The following is a 9,641-nucleotide window of genomic DNA, read 5'->3' on the forward strand; positions in this document are numbered from 1 at the left end:
TCGTTACGTAATCCCGCTCTCTCGTTACGTAATCCCGAACTGTTTATTAGTAATAACATTGTCTTCGAACGGACGCCGCCTTGAAATCAGCATTTTTTATAATTCCGCTCTCGTTACGTAATCCCGCTCTCTCGTTACGTTATCACGAACTGTTTATTAGTAATAACATTGTCTTCGAACGGACGCCGCCTTGAAACCAGCATTTTTTATAATTCCGCTCTCGTTACGTTATCACGAACTGTTTATTAGTAATAACATTGTCTTCGAACGGACGCCGCCTTGAAATCAGCATTTTTTATAATTCCACTCTCGTTACGTATTTCCGCTCTCTCGTTACGTAATCCCGCTCTCTCATTAGGTAATCCCGCTCTCTCATTACGTAATCCCGCTCTCTCATTACGTAATCCCGAACTGTTTATTAGAAATAACATGGTCTTCGAATGGACGCCGCCTTGAAATCAGCATTTTTTATTATTCCGCTCTCGTTACGTAATCCCGCTCTCGTTACGTAATCCCGAACTGTTTATTAGTAATAACATTGTCTTCGAACGGACGCCGCCTTGAAATCAGCATTTTTTATAATTCCGCTCTCGTTACGTAATCCCTCTCTCTCGTTACGTTATCCCGAACTGTTTATTAGTAATAACATTGTCTTCGAACGGACGCCGCCTTGAAATCAGCATTTTTTATAATTCCGCTCTCGTTACGTTATCACGAACTGTTTATTAGTAATAACATTGTCTTCGAACGGACGCCGCCTTGAAATCAGCATTTTTTATAATTCCGCTCTCGTTACGTATTTCCGCTCTCTCGTTACGTAATCCCGCTCTCTCATTACGTAATCCCGCTCTCTCATTACGTAATCCCGAACTGTTTATTAGTAATAACATGGTCTTCGAACGGACGCCGCCTTGAAATCAGCATTTTTTATAATTCCGCTCTCGTTACGTTATCACGAACTGTTTATTAGTAATAACATTGTCTTCGAACGAAAGCCGCCTTGAAATCAGCATTTTTTATAATACCGCTCTCGTTACGTATTTCCGCTCTCTCGTTACGTAATCCCGAACTGTTTATTAGTAATAACATGGTCTTCGAACGGACGCCGCCTTGAAATCCGCATTTTTTATAATTCCGCTCTCGTTACGTAATCCCGCTCTCTCGTTACGTAATCCCGAACTGTTTATTAGTAATAACATTGTCTTCGAACGGACGCCGCCTTGAAATCAGCATTTTTTATAATTCCGCTCTCGTTACGTAATCCCGCTCTCTCGTTACGTTATCACGAACTGTTTATTAGTAATAACATTGTCTTCGAACGGACGCCGCCTTGAAACCAGCATTTTTTATAATTCCGCTCTCGTTACGTTATCACGAACTGTTTATTAGTAATAACATTGTCTTCGAACGGACGCCGCCTTGAAATCAGCATTTTTTATAATTCCACTCTCGTTACGTATTTCCGCTCTCTCGTTACGTAATCCCGCTCTCTCATTAGGTAATCCCGCTCTCTCATTACGTAATCCCGCTCTCTCATTACGTAATCCCGAACTGTTTATTAGAAATAACATGGTCTTCGAATGGACGCCGCCTTGAAATCAGCATTTTTTATTATTCCGCTCTCGTTACGTAATCCCGCTCTCGTTACGTAATCCCGAACTGTTTATTAGTAATAACATTGTCTTCGAACGGACGCCGCCTTGAAATCAGCATTTTTTATAATTCCGCTCTCGTTACGTAATCCCTCTCTCTCGTTACGTTATCCCGAACTGTTTATTAGTAATAACATTGTCTTCGAACGGATGCCGCCTTGAAATCAGCATTTTTTATAATTCCGCTCTCGTTACGTATTTCCGCTCTCTCGTTACGTAATCCCGAACTGTTTATTAGTAATAACATGGTCTTCGAACGGACGCCGCCTTGAAATCAGCATTTTTTATAATTCCGCTCTCGTTACGTAATCCCGCTCTCGTTACGTAATCCCGAACTGTTTATTAGTAATAACTTTGTCTGCGAACGGACGCCGCCTTGAAATCAGCATTTTTTATAATTCCGCTCTCGTTACGTTATCACGAACTGTTTATTAGTAATAACATTGTCTTCGAACGGACGCCGCCTTGAAATCAGCATTTTTTATAATTCCGCTCTCGTTACATATTTCCGCTCTCTCGTTACGTAATCCCGCTCTCTCATTACGTAATCCCGCTCACTCATTACGTAATCCCGAACTGTTTATTAGTAATAACATGGTCTTCGAACGGACGCCGCCTTGAAATCCGCATTTTTTATAATTCCGATCTCGTTACGTAATCCCGCTCTCGTTACGTAATCCCGAACTGTTTATTAGTAATAACATTGTCTTCGAACGGACGGCGCCTTGAAATCAGCATTTTTTATAATTCCGCTCTCGTTACGTATTTCCGCTCTCTCGTTACGTAATCCCGCTCTCTCATTACGTAATCCCGCTCTCTCATTACGTAATCCCGCTCTCTCATTACGTAATCCCGCTCTCTCATTACGTAATCCCGAACTGTTTATTAGTAATAACATTGTCTTCGAACGGACGCCGCCTTGAAATCAGCATTTTTTATAATTCCGCTCTCGTTACGTTATCACGAACTGTTTATTAGTAATAACATTGTCTTCGAACGGAAGCCGCCTTGAAATCAGCATTTTTTATAATTCCGCTCTCGTTACGTAATCCCGCTCTAGTTACGTAATCCCGAACTGTTTATTAGTAATAACATTGTCTTCGAACGGACGGCGCCTTGAAATCAGCATTTTTTATAATTCCGCTCTCGTTACGTATTTCCGCTCTCTCGTTACGTAATCCCGCTCTCTCGTTACGTAATCCCGCTCTCTCATTACGTAATCCCGCTCTCTCATTACGTAATCCCTCTCTCTTATTACGTAATCCCGAACTGTTTATTAGTAATAACATTGTCTTCGAACGGACGCCGCCTTGAAATCAGCATTTTTTATAATTCCGCTCTCGTTACGTTATCACGAACTGTTTATTAGTAATAACATTGTCTTCGAACGGAAGCCGCCTTGAAATCAGCATTTTTTATAATTCCGCTCTCGTTACGTATTTCCGCTCTCTCGTTACGTAATCCCGAACTGTTTATTAGTAATAACATGGTCTTCGAACGGACGCCGCCTTGAAATCCGCATTTTTTATAATTCCGCTCTCGTTACGTAATCCCGCTCTCTTGTTACGTAATCCCGAACTGTTTATTAGTAATAACATTGTCTTCGAACGGACGCCGCCTTGAAATCAGCATTTTTTATAATTCCGCTCTCGTTACGTAATCCCGCTCTCTCGTTACGTTATCACGAACTGTTGATTAGTAATAACATTGTCTTCGAACGGACGCAGCCTTGAAATCAGCATTTTTTATAATTCCGCTCTCGTTACGTAATCCCGCTCTCTCATTACGTAATCCCGCTCTCTCATTACGTAATCCCGCTCTCTCATTACGTAATCCCGAACTGTTTACTAGTAATAACATTGTCTTCGAACGGACGCCGCCTTGAAATCAGCATTTTTTATAATTCCGCTCTCGTTACGTATTTCCGCTCTCTCGTTACGTAATCCCGCTCTCTCATTACGTAATCCCGCTCTCTCATTACGTAATCCCGCTCTCTCATTACGTAATCCCGAACTGTTTATTAGTAATAACATGGTCTTCGAACGGACGCCGCCTTAAAATCAGCATTTTTTATAATTCCGCTCTCGTTACGTAATCCCGCTCTCGTTACGTAATCCCGAACTGTTTATTAGTAATAACATTGTCTTCGAACGGACGCCGCCTTGAAATCAGCATTTTTTATAATTCCGCTCTCGTTACGTAATCCCGCTCTCTCATTACGTAATCCCGCTCTCTCATTACGTAATCCCGAACTGTTTATTAGTAATAACATGGTCTTCGAACGGACGCCGCCTTGAAATCAGCATTTTTTATAATTCCGCTCTCGTTACGTAATCCCGCTCTCTCGTTACGTTGTCACGAACTGTTTATTAGTAATAACATTGTCTTCGAACGGACGCCGCCTTGAAACCAGCATTTTTTATAATTCCGCTCTCTATACGTTATCACGAACTGTTTATTAGTAATAACATTGTCTTCGAACGGACGCCGCCTTGAAATCAGCATTTTTTATAATTCCGCTCTCGTTACGTAATCCCGCTCTCTCATTACGTAATCCCGCTCTCTCATTACGTAATGCCGCTCTCTCATTACGTAATCCCGAACTGTTTACTAGTAATAACATTGTCTTCGAACGGACGCCGCCTTGAAATCAGCATTTTTTATAATTCCGCTCTCGTTACGTATTTCCGCTCTCTCGTTACGTAATCCCGCTCTCTCATTACGTAATCCCGCTCTCTCATTACGTAATCCCGCTCTCTCATTACGTAATCCCGAACTGTTTATTAGTAATAACATGGTCTTCGAACGGACGCCGCCTTGAAATCAGCATTTTTTATAATTCCGCTCTCGTTACGTAATCCCGCTCTCGTTACGTAATCCCGAACTGTTTATTAGTAATAACATTGTCTTCGAACGGACGCCGCCTTGAAATCAGCATTTTTTATAATTCCGCTCTCGTTACGTATTTCCGCTCTCTCGTTACGTAATCCCGCTCTCTCATTACGTAATCCCGCTCTCTCATTACGTAATCCCGAACTGTTTATTAGTAATAACATGGTCTTGGAACGGACGCCGCCTTGAAATCAGCATTTTTTATAATTCCGCTCTCGTTACGTAATCCCGCTCTCGTTACGTAATCCCGAACTGTTTATTAGTAATAACATTGTCTTCGAACGGACGCCGCCTTGAAATCAGCATTTTTTATAATTCCGCTCTCGTTACGTTATCACGAACTGTTTATTAGTAATAACATTGTCTTCGAACGGACGCCGCCTTGAAATCAGCATTTTTTATAATTCCGCTCTCGTTACGTATTTCCGCTCTCTCATTACGTAATCCCGCTCTCTCATTACGTAATCCCGCTCTCTCATTACGTAATCCCGAACTGTTTATTAGTAATAACATGGTCTTCGAACGGACGCCGCCTTGAAATCAGCATTTTTTATAATTCCGCTCTTGTTACGTAATCCCGCTCTCGTTACGTAATCCCGCTCTCTTTACGTAATCCCGAACTGTTTATTAGTAATAACATTGTCTTCGAACGGACGCCGCCTTGAAATCAGCATTTTTTATAATTCCGCTCTCGTTACGTAATCCCGCTCTCGTTACGTAATCCCGAACTGTTTATTAGTAATAACATTGTCTTCGAACGGACGCCGCCTTGAAATCAGCATTTTTTATAATTCCGCTCTCGTTACGTAATCCCGCTCTCTCGTTACGTTATCCCGAACTGTTTATTAGTAATAACATTGTCTTCGAACGGACGCCGCCTTGAAATCAGCATTTTTTATAATTCCGCTCTCGTTACGTATTTCCGCTCTCTCATTACGTAATCCCGCTCTCTCATTACGTAATCCCGAACTGTTTATTAGTAATAACATGGTCTTCGAACGGACGCCGCCTTGAAATCAGCATTTTTTATAATTCCGCTCTCGTTACGTAATCCCGCTCTCGTTACGTAATCCCGAACTGTTTATTAGTAATAACATTGTCTTCGAACGGACGCCGCCTTGTAATCAGCATTTTTTATAATTCCGCTCTCGTTACGTTATCACGAACTGTTTATTAGTAATAACATTGTCTTCGAACGGACGCCGCCTTGAAATCAGCATTTTTTATAATTCCGCTCTCGTTACGTATTTCCGCTCTCTCGTTACGTAATCCCGCTCTCTCATTACGTAATCCCGCTCTCTCATTACGTAATCCCGAACTGTTTATTAGTAATAACATTGTCTTCGAACGGACGCCGCCTTGAAATCAGCATTTTTTATAATTCCGCTCTCGTTACGTATTTCCGCTCTCTCGTTACGTAATTCCGCTCTCTCATTACGTAATCCCGCTCTCTCATTACGTAATCCCGAACTGTTTATTAGTAATAACATGGTCTTCGAACGGACGCCGCCTTGAAATCAGCATTTTTTATAATTCCGCTCTCGTTACGTAATCCCGCTCTCGTTACGTAATCCCGAACTGTTTATTAGTAATAACATTGTCTTCGAACGGACGCCGCCTTGAAATCAGCATTTTTTATAATTCCGCTCTCGTTACGTAATCCCGCTCTCTCATTACGTAATCCCGCTCTCTCATTACGTAATCCCGAACTGTTTATTAGTAATAACATGGTCTTCGAACGGACGCCGCCTTAAAATCAGCATTTTTTATAATTCCGCTCTCGTTACGTAATCCCGCTCTCGTTACGTAATCCCGAACTGTTTATTAGTAATAACATTGTCTTCGAACGGACGCCGCCTTGAAATCAGCATTTTTTATAATTCCGCTCTCGTTACGTAATCCCGCTCTCTCATTACGTAATCCCGCTCTCTCATTACGTAATCCCGAACTGTTTATTAGTAATAACATGGTCTTCGAACGGACGCCGCCTTGAAATCAGCATTTTTTATAATTCCGCTCTCGTTACGTAATCCCGCTCTCTCGTTACGTTGTCACGAACTGTTTATTAGTAATAACATTGTCTTCGAACGGACGCCGCCTTGAAACCAGCATTTTTTATAATTCCGCTCTCTATACGTTATCACGAACTGTTTATTAGTAATAACATTGTCTTCGAACGGACGCCGCCTTGAAATCAGCATTTTTTATAATTCCGCTCTCGTTACGTAATCCCGCTCTCTCATTACGTAATCCCGCTCTCTCATTACGTAATGCCGCTCTCTCATTACGTAATCCCGAACTGTTTACTAGTAATAACATTGTCTTCGAACGGACGCCGCCTTGAAATCAGCATTTTTTATAATTCCGCTCTCGTTACGTATTTCCGCTCTCTCGTTACGTAATCCCGCTCTCTCATTACGTAATCCCGCTCTCTCATTACGTAATCCCGCTCTCTCATTACGTAATCCCGAACTGTTTATTAGTAATAACATGGTCTTCGAACGGACGCCGCCTTGAAATCAGCATTTTTTATAATTCCGCTCTCGTTACGTAATCCCGCTCTCGTTACGTAATCCCGAACTGTTTATTAGTAATAACATTGTCTTCGAACGGACGCCGCCTTGAAATCAGCATTTTTTATAATTCCGCTCTCGTTACGTATTTCCGCTCTCTCGTTACGTAATCCCGCTCTCTCATTACGTAATCCCGCTCTCTCATTACGTAATCCCGAACTGTTTATTAGTAATAACATGGTCTTGGAACGGACGCCGCCTTGAAATCAGCATTTTTTATAATTCCGCTCTCGTTACGTAATCCCGCTCTCGTTACGTAATCCCGAACTGTTTATTAGTAATAACATTGTCTTCGAACGGACGCCGCCTTGAAATCAGCATTTTTTATAATTCCGCTCTCGTTACGTTATCACGAACTGTTTATTAGTAATAACATTGTCTTCGAACGGACGCCGCCTTGAAATCAGCATTTTTTATAATTCCGCTCTCGTTACGTATTTCCGCTCTCTCATTACGTAATCCCGCTCTCTCATTACGTAATCCCGCTCTCTCATTACGTAATCCCGAACTGTTTATTAGTAATAACATGGTCTTCGAACGGACGCCGCCTTGAAATCAGCATTTTTTATAATTCCGCTCTTGTTACGTAATCCCGCTCTCGTTACGTAATCCCGCTCTCTTTACGTAATCCCGAACTGTTTATTAGTAATAACATTGTCTTCGAACGGACGCCGCCTTGAAATCAGCATTTTTTATAATTCCGCTCTCGTTACGTAATCCCGCTCTCGTTACGTAATCCCGAACTGTTTATTAGTAATAACATTGTCTTCGAACGGACGCCGCCTTGAAATCAGCATTTTTTATAATTCCGCTCTCGTTACGTAATCCCGCTCTCTCGTTACGTTATCCCGAACTGTTTATTAGTAATAACATTGTCTTCGAACGGACGCCGCCTTGAAATCAGCATTTTTTATAATTCCGCTCTCGTTACGTATTTCCGCTCTCTCATTACGTAATCCCGCTCTCTCATTACGTAATCCCGAACTGTTTATTAGTAATAACATGGTCTTCGAACGGACGCCGCCTTGAAATCAGCATTTTTTATAATTCCGCTCTCGTTACGTAATCCCGCTCTCGTTACGTAATCCCGAACTGTTTATTAGTAATAACATTGTCTTCGAACGGACGCCGCCTTGTAATCAGCATTTTTTATAATTCCGCTCTCGTTACGTTATCACGAACTGTTTATTAGTAATAACATTGTCTTCGAACGGACGCCGCCTTGAAATCAGCATTTTTTATAATTCCGCTCTCGTTACGTATTTCCGCTCTCTCGTTACGTAATCCCGCTCTCTCATTACGTAATCCCGCTCTCTCATTACGTAATCCCGAACTGTTTATTAGTAATAACATTGTCTTCGAACGGACGCCGCCTTGAAATCAGCATTTTTTATAATTCCGCTCTCGTTACGTATTTCCGCTCTCTCGTTACGTAATTCCGCTCTCTCATTACGTAATCCCGCTCTCTCATTACGTAATCCCGAACTGTTTATTAGTAATAACATGGTCTTCGAACGGACGCCGCCTTGAAATCAGCATTTTTTATAATTCCGCTCTCGTTACGTAATCCCGCTCTCGTTACGTAATCCCGAACTGTTTATTAGTAATAACATTGTCTTCGAACGGACGCCGCCTTGAAATCAGCATTTTTTATAATTCCGCTCTCGTTACGTAATCCCGCTCTCTCATTACGAAATCCCGCTCTCTCATTACGTAATCCCGAACTGTTTATTAGTAATAACATGGTCTTCGAACGGACGCCGCCTTGAAATCAGCATTTTTTATAATTCCGCTCTCGTTACGTAATCCCGCTCTCTCGTTACGTTATCCCGAACTGTTTATTAGTAATAACATTGTCTTCGAACGGACGCCGCCTTGAAATCAGCATTTTTTATAATTCAGCTCTCGTTACGTAATCCCGCTCTCTCGTTACCTAATCCCGCTCTCGTTACGTAATCCCGCTCTGTCATTACGTAATCCCGCTCTCTCATTACGTAATCCCGAACTGTTTATTAGTAATAACATGGTCTTCGAACGGACGCCGCCTAGAAATCAGCATTTTTTATAATTCCGCTCTCGTTTCGTAATCCCGCTCTCTCGTTACGTTATCCCGAACTGTTTATTAGTAATAACATTGTCTTCGAACGGACGCCGCCTTGAAATCAGCATTTTTTATAATTCCGCTCTCGTTACGTAATCCCGCTCTGTCGTTACGTAATCCCGCTCTCGTTACGTAATCCCGCTCTCTCATTACGTAATCCCGCTCTCTCGTTACGTTATCCCGAACTGTTTATTAGTAATAACATTGTCTTCGAACGGACGCCGCCTGGAAATCAGCATTTTTTATAATTCCGCTCTCGTTACGTAATCCCGCTCTCGTTACGTAATCCCGCTCTCGTTACGTAATCCCGCTCTCGTTACGTAATCCCGAACTGTTTATTAGTAATAACATTGTCTTCGAACGGACGCCGCCTTGAAATCAGCATTTTTTATAATTCCGCTCTCGTTACGTAATCCCGCTCTC

This window comes from Leiobunum rupestre, chromosome 2 (genome assembly GCF_980474605.1).
Source record: "Leiobunum rupestre chromosome 2, qqLeiRupe1.1.hap1, whole genome shotgun sequence".
Lineage (NCBI taxonomy): Eukaryota > Metazoa > Arthropoda > Arachnida > Opiliones > Sclerosomatidae > Leiobunum > Leiobunum rupestre.